Genomic DNA, 10,920 nt, shown 5'->3' with positions numbered 1-10,920 from the left:
ATGCACCCAAAGAGCCCACACGTCAGTGGAAGAACGGCGCGGTGTCCTAGGTCAGAGTCGAGGGCGCCACTCGCGGCACGCCTGGCTGAAGACGCCTCCGTGCCGCATTCAAACGCCTCCATGAACCCGCCCGTGTGGAAGCCGAGAAACCCACTCTGGACACACGTCCGTTCATGACCGGGCCGGCATTAAATGCAACGCCGGCCGAGCTCCTACCATCCGCCGTCTATTTAATCTCCTATTTAAACGAGGCCAAACGCCGGCCAAGAATCGCACACTTCCACCGATCCCCTATCTCCTCCACCATTTTGTCCACTCTTACAATGGCTTACGAAGAGTAGTTATTCCGCATCCAAGCCGGCTGGGTAGCCCGCCAGATACAAGCTATGTAGCTCGTTGATCCACCTCCCTCCCCTCGCCCGATGGAGCCAGTTGCCGCCCCAAGCCGGCGCGTGGTTCAGCAACTCACCGCTCCAGGCCAGCTCGACAAGGAGCGGCGCACGGGCGTCGTTGCTGCCGTCCATGCCGCCGCCTCGTACCGCGTCTCCCGTTTCTGTGGCCGAGACTCCCATGCCGGCGGCCGTGCCATGCAAGCAGCGACAGAAGCCGGGTGTGCGGAGAGCGACGAGTCGATGGCCAACGCCTCCGCGTCCGCCGCCATCATCAAGGAGAAGTAGAACACGGGAGGCCGCCGCCGCTTGGGTCCCATGAAGGCCACCGCGGAGGCGACGCTGGCGTACACAGTAGGTGTCTTGCCGGATCCTTTTGTTGCGAGGACCTTCGTCGACCCCGCATGGGCTCCACGGAAGAGGGGAATGTTAGGATGAACTCGAGCCGGTGTCGGCCATGGCGAAGTAGTGGCCGGTGATGAACTCAAACCGGTGCCGGCCACCATCATCTTCGGCACCAGCCAATGATATGAGTTTGGAAGTGGGGAAGCGAGCCGTCCTTTGCGCTGAAGCATATACCTCCGGGGCTCCCGGCAGTCCGGTGATCATGCTGTCGGACATGAGGAACACAAATCGATCGGCGGGCGACCATTTAGGCCAGGTATTATATACATGTGCTGTCCAGAACTAGCACCGCATAGTTCATTTGAATGTAATGAAATCCGACATGTTTGTATGAAAATCCGGTATTTTATATGATTACGTCGTTGTTTATATGAAATATCAGTGTGTCTACATGTTTGCGTGAATTTCGTCCGGTTCGTTGAGTTGCTGTCAGAATGTGTGCGGCTACGGTTGGATGGCGTAATTTGCGGGTCGCCGGTCGGTCTGCGGGCGGCTCGGGCGGCGTTGTGGGACAAAAAAACACAGCTCGTGCGAGCTCGTCTCCAACATGCGCGCTGGAGGATGCATGACAGCATGAGCACCCGAGCCATTCCTCATTCATCGGTGGCAAAGGCACCGGTGGACAAAAGGGTCGCCAATATTTTGGCTACCCCGGGCAAGATCCAAACAGCCCCTCCCAACAGATTCAAATTCCTCGTTCGCCGTGGAATTTTGCCATGTGTTGTTTTCATGGACTAGCAAGATGCCCGTGCATTGCACGAAACATCAAGATGCATTTTTTACAAACTCCCGCATGCATGCAAGGGATAATTAATGTCCTCCTTTGCTAGTACCACGAGGTAAACACCATTAATATTGCATCGATTAGTGTTAGTGGCCTTGTATATCTGCAAATTGTAATTTTGATAGTGGCCCCTTGTATATAAAAATGGAGGGAGAAAGATGAGAGATAAGGTGAGGAGGAGTGGGGCGTGGTGGTGACTGGTGGTCGGACTGGGCGGAGGCATGGGGATGGACGGTGCATTATGTCTAGGTTTGTATCTCTCTCTCACACACCCACGTAGGTGGGGGACGTGCACGAAGAGAAGAGGTGCACGCATGGTGCACGTACTCCCGTCTCTTTCCCAACCACACCCGCGCCGGTACACGGTGGAGCTCATTTCTGTACGAAAAAGGCAGCCCACGTGGTAATTTGGCACATGTCCTGGTTGTCCACTTGGTGGAGGGAGGATCGTCTACCACGGGTGAACAAACAAATTGCTACTTGACGCGTTATGTTAAATTAAAAAAAGAGGCAAACCATGTGGGGCCTACCGTAGAGGCAAGGCTCTATACGCTGGAGTACTTTTGATGTGTCCCTCAACTCGCAGAACGAGGAGAAGCTTGCTTAGTACGGTGGCTCGCAGGATGAGGTGAAGCTTTCTTACGAGTAGTAGTAGTAGTAGTAGTAGTAGTAGTAGTAGTAGTAGTAGTAGTAGTAGTAGTAGTAGTAGTAGTATTGTACGCCTTTACGCCCGCTCCCTCGCCCACGCGCGCGGTGGCTCACAGCACGAGGAGAAAATTTCACTACTCCCTCTGTTTACTCCTCGTCCCTACTACGTACTTTGGTTAGTACTCCCTCCATTTACTTATACACGGCCACTATAAAAAATACATTTTGCATCTATACAAGGCCACAAATAGTAATCGAGACAAAAGTTACTACTCCCTCCTTTCCAGTTTATGGCTCAATTTCAAAATCTCTCCAACCAAGGTAGACGGTGAGTGGTTGAATTAATTTCGTAGTTTGCACAAGTAATTAGTACGCTCGTTTTTCTCAAGAAGTTATGTTTATCGAGGCATTAATTAGAACGAATGCATGAATGACCACTAAATTTCCATGAACTTGTACATGCATTGGTTAGTTTCCTCTTGACACTGCTTGCGTCGAGTGATCTAACGCACCTCGAAATCCGACATGTAATGGTACTACTACTAGTATAGTAGAATTGATACTTATCAAACGGAAAAACGAATGTTTTTTAGATGAGCCCTATAAACCCTAGTGGGTACGTACTCCGTAAAAACAGATTTTTCCAAAACTAAGTCGCTCCCTATCATGAATTCTGTAGTATACTCCTTCGTCGATGCTCCCTTTCATGAATTCTGTACTTCCTGTCGCCGACATGTGGGACATATAGCAACTGGGTCGACGTGTCAAGCACCAAATAACAGTGCAGAACAGCAGGGGGGACGCACCCCACTCATACCGGCCCAGTAGTAGTAATGAGCAATGAGACGTTAAATCAGAATGTCGCACCTTCCTAGACGGACGAAGCAACCATTATTTCACACTTCGGTTCGCCATCATCTCAAACCACATAGTATTGCTTCTGCCTCAAGAGGGACACACACATCGCCTTGGTACATCATGACACGTGGGATCGCATGACAGGCCATGCTCCCCCGCCGATCGCTCGGCAAAATCACCTCATTTTTACTATACTTCCTCCGTATCGGTTTACTACATGGCATGCACGTCGTTTTAGGTTGATAATTTAACTGGCTATATATGTGATGAACAGTACTCTAGCCTTTTAAAAAATGTATACTTTTGTACAGTAGTACTATCGATGGACTGCGCCATGGAGCAAAAATTGAAATTAAAAAAAAGGTGGTACATATAGAGAGCGCTCATCGCCAAATTATGCATATAGTGCTATTAAAAAAGCTAGTACGTGCTTAATTGGGGTGCTAAATTCTATTAAAGAAATACTAGTAGTATTTACATACTAAAGAGTTAAAGTAACGAGAAGAAACATAACATAGTTCTGCTGGGAGCTCGGCACAACACACCCCTCAAATTAAATTAAGCACACCTGAAATTAAACTATGCAAGTAATCTGGTAGACACTGCATTAGAAGTTTAGAACCACCATGAGCAACGACACTCCCACCTTACTCGGAGTCCTCGTCTACGTCCTCGACTTCATCCTTGTCCCTCTTCCTCTTGGCCGATACTTCTTTGCTTGAACCACACACTTGGCTGTTGCTCTTCATCCAACCCGTGTAGATATTGAAACAAAGGTAGCCATCCATTGCAACATAATGGATGTGGTCTATATCTAGTACATTCCGCTGCCATGCATGACGATGAAACGTGTAATGAGGTTTCTCCAGTTTACGGTATGAAGGATGAACCATGGCTCCTGCCAGGGTCAGCATTGAAGGCTGACAAGAGGGCACCAACCGATTCTTCTGGAGGTCAAAGGGGTTGCCTACAACGAGGCTTATCTGACCCGGGACTTCTTTGTCGTTCTTAAAGTCTATAGTAACGAATTTCACTGTTTTGTCCTTGAGGAAGTTCTTAAAATCCTGGCACTCAACATCGGCATGGCATATGTGGTAGACCAAGCAAACGTTATGTACGCAAACCTGGATCACAGCGGGCTTCTTCCTCTCTTCGTCCTTTAGATCCTTCTCTCGTCCCAGGACTGTGGTGTACTCAACATCTAGCCCAACGACCCACTCATCATCTGAGTTTTCGAACATGCGTCTGAAGTGAGAAAGGCATCCTTTCACCGTTGCGGAAGAACGGGTGTAGATGACGTCGAACTCATCGCCGGTGATGGTTCTAACCTTGTACTCACCGCCGATCGTGGAGATTTGGGATGCCATGGATTTGGGAGGAGGGTTAGGATTAGTGGAAATGTCGTAATGTGAATGGACGGGATGACTAGGAGCGAACCACCGTAGTATTGAAGGATGTGCAGGGACGAGTAGGAGCGAACTGCCAGCGTGCGAACGGCAGGGTAGTGGCTTTCCATTCTCCCATGATACGGGCTTCTGAGAGCCCTTGGATCTGAGATCGAACGGTTGCATGGCGTGATTCTAGACCTATGGGTGAATATCCTATCCTGGAGGGTTATTCTGCAAATTTTAGGCAACTTAGCATGCGACCGTTTGATCTCAGATCCAAGGGCTGCCAGCTGCCCGTGTCATGGTCGCGCCTACCACGACCGTCGCGTCGTTCGCACGGTCGCGCCCTTGGAGATTTAACACGGTGCGTTAGGCTATCTAATGTTGGCATGTCATACATAGTCATCACTTAGTCACTCATACTACAACAAGGTTGGCTATAAGTGTATTTTTTTACTCCTCTCTATATCTTTCTTCGTACTCCCTCCGTCCCATAATATAAGAACATTTTTGACACTAGTGTAGTGCCAAAAACGTTCTTATATTATGGGACACAGGGAGTACTAGTATTTATTGCATTTGCCAAGGAGTGACCTCTTCCAATGAAATGGTGTTGCTAAGTTTGCTTCATTTAATTAGCTATAGACTCAAAATTGTCTTTTCACCTAGGTACATGCGCTTAGCACCGTTTCTTCCTTAGGTCACCAAACTAGTCTCTCTCTTCTTGATTAACTTGCCACATCAGACTTTATGCCTATGTGGCAAGCTTAAGCACCTATAGGAGCAAGTAAAAGTAAGTACAATAGTGTGCTTTACATGGCATTTTTGCATATGTGGAGGAAAGAGAGGCAAGGAAAAAGTGGAGAAGTGGGCTCTCATGCAAGAGCCAACCTCTACTACATGTTGGAGCATTGGGAGAGGCACCTGTATGGAGGTGGTCAGGAATCGGGAGACTCGTGCCGGTCGTAGCGCCGCAGTTAAAATGATAATGGCAAGTCAAATCACGGGGCCCCACCTGTCCAGCAGTAACTCGTTGTCAAATCACACAGCCCTACGTTTGTAGCAGCCTACTCCCTCGTCTTCTCACGTCTCTGTCGAACCGACTAGGCGGAACTGCCCCGCCTACCGCGCAGGAAAAGCCCTGCCCTCAACTTTTAAATACAACTACATCCGCTTAAGAATCCAATGATATACTTTTTGTGACATAGTAACTCATATTTAGTTAGTCAAATGGATGACCTAGAACTACGTGCAGGCCCTATAAACCGAGCCGCCTAAAAATAAAAAAACCGAGACGGAGAGGGTAGTTCAGCACATATCTTTTTAGATCAATATAGTCGGGATTCACCAAGGAGAAAAACCAAGTGGTAGGCTGCTCCTGTCGTGTTGGCGTAGCAACTCAAGCAGGGTCAGTCCGCACACGAAATGGCGACACACTTAGGACCCCTTTGGCCGACATGTGGCTCATCCACTGTCTTGTTCCACGTGCGATGCACCAAATTACAGTTTGGAGCAGCGGTTGGCATTGGAGGCACCCCGGTCGTAGCGCCACAGTAGTTGAAAATGAGCGATGAGGGGTCAAATCACAAAGCCCCACCTTTCCCGCATTAAGCTGGATGGATGAAGCAACCATCATTTCACTCTAGGGCGCAAGAGCATAAAGAAAAGAGAAAACAATGATGCGTGCGGTAGCTACCTAGGGCACCCTAGGGTAGGGATCTCCACTACAGATCCTTTTTTTGAACGCGCCTCCACTACAAATCAGCTTCTCCCTCGTCCTCTTGAAGAAAACCGATGATGAGTGTGGCGGTAGGGTTTGTAGGAGTACTACGGCATGCGGGGCCACGTTGCAGTAAACGGCTTCGAGTCGACGCCTTAAATATGTGTGGGCCGCTTCGTTTTACGGGAACGAGGCGGCATTTTGGGTTCGGGGACCAGTGGAGATATAGTACGTACAAAAAATTGTGGACGTAGGTTCGACCGAAAGGCAATGATGCATGGGCCCTGCATTTTGATATACCCGGGGCCGCATGAAATTTGCTACTCTACTCAAAACTAGTAAGGTACACATGTATTGAACGCATGAGATTTTGAAACCAAATTATGAATAAATACACACTATAGCATGTAAAGCTTTGAGTCATATATGCATGATGTAGATGTTCGTTTAGTGTCTATAGTTCATCTCATTCAAAATCAATTAGTTTTATAAAAATGTTAAGATTCATGGGGTTGTGCATTGTAAATCATAAACTAAAGAACAAATAATGGCAATTCATTTAGAAAAAAAATAATCAATTATGATACAGAAGATTCTAGAACAAAGGAGAAGTGCTTGTGTTTTGAGGTTTGTGCATTATGCTTAAGTTCAACCATGGAGTCTTCTAAATTGTACATGTGGCAGATCTGGTGGAATGTTGATGATATCCAACAGCCAGTAGTGCTCGGATTTTCCTATCTCTGCACTGTCGGGTTAGCTTCATCCAGCGACCATCTTTCAAAGTTATTGGCACACTATATAGTTCTTGTGCCATAGTTGCATGTTTTGGAAAAAAATCTACTAGTGGGTTGTACTATCTATTTAGGAATAGAATATGTATACATGGAAGTTGTAGGGAAAGAGATGACATGGAGCATCTCAATTCCTATGAGTAGGGATTGGAAAAGAGATGTCATTTGGTTCACATCATAGGAACTTTTCTATTGAATCTAGAGATGACATGTATCTCAATTCCTATGAGGAGGGATTAGAAAAGAGATGTAATTTGGTTCATATCATAGGAACTTTTCTATTGAATATACGCTAATGTTTATTTTTCCTTTGAAATTAAGGGAGTATAGGAATCCATTCATATGAACCAAGTGGCTCTAAAGCTATAGAAATGATATCATGTTTATTTCCTTTGAAATGTGGAGTATATGAATCTATTCCTATGAACCAATTGGCTCCAAAGGAAAAAAATCCTATAAAAATCATATCATATAGAGTTCCTATAATATTCCTTGACACTAAAGGATGCTTGAAATTGATGCGGGTGATATGATGGTCTTTCTTTGTAGACTCCTCACCCATCTTTATAGTTACCTCTCGAAGATGAATGAAATGATATATACATGGTATTCTACATGTGCAATTTGGTACACCAAAACTCGGTAAAAGTTTGCGAGGTTCAAATTTTCAATAAAGCTATATGCACTGCATTTCGGAACGGAGGGAGCATACGGCAGTTGCTAACACTCACGTGGAAGATTTGTGTGTAGGAGGAGTGGCTGTTCTTTAAATGACATGGCAAAACTAACACTGTCGGATGCCGATCTAATGGTTCTTACGGTGTTCGTCAGGAAAAGGCTTGTGGCCAACGTTTGTCGGATAATGATTTACAGACACATGCATTGCATTGATACGTGCCCCCCTCTCTCTCACGCACACGCACCCTCACGAGTCACGACTCTCCCGAGTCCTCTCGCAGACTCGCATGTCGCACCCACCGTCTATCTGGAGGTAGACGTCATGCACATATGTGCTCTTCACACCCTACCCTCAGAACTTCTAAAAAACAAAAGACGACGCGCACATTTTATTTTAGCTCACATGTCACACACTTATATTATTACTATTGCGGCGAACGTTCTTTGGGCATAGTATATTGTACTCTCACGAAGAGAAGCGGTGCACGCACGCACTAGTTCTCTCACACACACTCGCAGGTACACGTAGGAGCGCATTTTTTTGAAGCTGGTACAACAAAATCACTCCACTATATATAAAAGCAGGAGCCTTAGCGCTTGTTTTACTAGGGTTCCTCTCGTTCACTCTCTCATCCTCTCCAAATCTAAGCAACACATAGGTGGCCACACACTCTCTCAGCTCACGACTGGTCACAAATCCGGCCGGACAACCTCGACCGGGGCAGGGGTGTAGGTGCATCGTTCACGCTGTCGCCGGCGGCGAGGGAGGAGACCAATGGCTGCCCGCGCGTCCCGATCGGCGACCGTGCCATTCTCTCCGAGAGAGCGCCGGCTCGGGAGGGCCTCCGACCCCTTCTTCCTCCCTGCGGTATTGTGGCCAAGATGCGGCCTCCCGACGCCGTCTTTGCCACATGCCGACGACCCTCAGGTATATATTCCTTCAAAACCTGCCTTGCTCTACTGCACCAGCTCCCTTCGTGTGGATCCTTCTCTACTTCCGCCCACTGTTCCAAAGCCACCTAGACTTGTACTATTATTAGAAGTAAAGCTAGTTCATACAGTCGACTCAAAGCGTTGGTTCAAATAGGGAAGAAAGTGGGAAAGCTGTAGCATGAATCTAGGACTTGGTTCTAACAGAAAACGGGGGAAAGTAGTAATATCTGTCACTGTTTAAATAACCCTATTTCGTATTTGCACAAACAGGGATGTCTGTCTCCATATCGTTTCAGGATGTCTGTCTCCGATCGTTTCTATCCGCGCAATCAAAAGCACACACCTCAGTTTTAGTACAACTATGCAAAATGAGATGGCTATCCCTCGTTGCCGTCGTCTAACCTCCCGTCTTCAAGGTACCCCTACATTGGTAGTAACTAAGGTAGAATGACCAACGCAATCTAAAAGAAGCTGATTCGTACGTTTTACTTCCTGATTGCAGTGCAGGGACGAGCGAAAACAACTGCATCCTAGTCCGGAATGCACTTTCTACCAGTTCATCCATGGACCAAGGACTAGCTGGCACGGCTGCACGGCGGTTTTTTGGACAAGTGCGCGGACAAGAGGCATTGTGGTCTGCTTATTTCTGAAAATAGCGGTGCTTAAATTTAGTGGAATGCACAAGCATTTCAGCTGGTCAGTACACTGCATGGTTCAGTTCAGCATTCCAGCTGAGACCACAACTATAATTGGTTATTCTAGAATGAGAGAACCTAACCCTGGATGGTGGCAACAAGAAAAAACCAGAGTGAACTCCAGGAAATTTAAGCCTGCCGGGAGGCCCTTTGCTCAGAGAAGCCTTGCTTGTTTTTTCCTGATTTGTAAACCTTCTCACAACTTTGTCTTTTGCTGTGAACTAGTATATGTTTGTTATGTTCTATGAATCATTGAGATGTATAAAATTTCTTAACTTATGCTTTTCAAGTTTTTTATGAAGACGAGTTTAATGTGAGTGTTCCACATGAGCGCTGGACTAGCGTGTGAACATTTGGAATTTATTACAGTGTGGCCTCAATTAACTGCATGAACCACTGTAACAAGATACATAGTTGCTTATATGCCCGACATCAGATTGTTGATTGTTAGCTAGTCGATAGCCTAGTGTTGAAGCGAGCTAAGCCAATGTGTCGTGTTTTGCACAACTGCTTACAAGTGGGGTAGCACCAACAGTGTTTAAAAGTACTTATGTATACGTCGGCGCACGGTTCTCGAACGAGTGCTCTATTTCATCAAAACACACACTGCTCGTATGATAAACTGTGACAACTTATGTCTTATCATGCCATATTCATGAAAAAACTAGTGAGGACGCATCTGTTTCGGCAACAATTACAAAGGTTCTCACATGATTCACGGGCACACAAAAGTAGCAGCAGTTCCCATAGACGGATTCAAACAGAGTACTAACCCCAGAGGGGTCGATAACATGCAAGGTTCGGATAATTACACACAATCCAAACTACTATTAAACACTACCTGGGGCAACTATTTCATGCCTCGATCTAATTTGGGCTGGACACAAGATGGACCTTGCCATGAACATCATCGAGGACGTCCCGCAGCAGCTCAATCCTGTGAACCTTCATGAAGACAACCTTGTGGCCTTGCCACTGATAAACTTGTTTGTGGAGGCATGCCACATCATCTTCCTGCGTAAGCTTGACAAGAACAGTATGCCTCAGAAACGAAGAAGTAGCTTTGAACTTCTTGTGCTTCAGTACATCCTGGACAACACGCCTGACAACAGCGAGGCTGGAATACAACTCATCATTGGTATAACCGCAAATGGCTTCCAGGATCCAACAGCCTAAGAACTCTGTTTTCCTAGTGCGTATATTCAGGTCGTCCGCCTCATAGCGAGTGACATGTACAACCACACAATCCTTGTCTGCATCAGGGCTCTAATTGAAACAGAAACAATTCTGAATTACTTTTCAGTATAAGAAACACAAATTATTTAAACCACTATGTATAGCATGGCATCGAAGCTAATAAAATTTTGCATTATTAATCACCACATACTTCCTTTTCTAAAAAAATCACCACATACTTAGATGAAAAACCACAATCGAGATCGGCAAAGAAGGAAATCACCTTGGGCACCTCAGCAGGGGGGGACATCCTCGAAGGGGGGAAACTGCTCCTGCAGTGCCACGGGGGTTGTAACCTCAAACGGGGCATTGACCATCTCAGTAGTGGTCGTGAGCATATCTTGGGTCGGCTTTGTGGTTGCCTCCATCTTCTTGGAGCTCTTTGTCTCGTGGGG

The sequence above is a fragment of the Triticum dicoccoides genome, chromosome 3A (assembly GCF_002162155.2).
Source record: "Triticum dicoccoides isolate Atlit2015 ecotype Zavitan chromosome 3A, WEW_v2.0, whole genome shotgun sequence".
NCBI lineage: Eukaryota > Viridiplantae > Streptophyta > Magnoliopsida > Poales > Poaceae > Triticum > Triticum dicoccoides.
The sequence above is the reverse complement of the archived record's forward strand: the minus strand, read 5'-3'. Positions refer to the sequence as shown.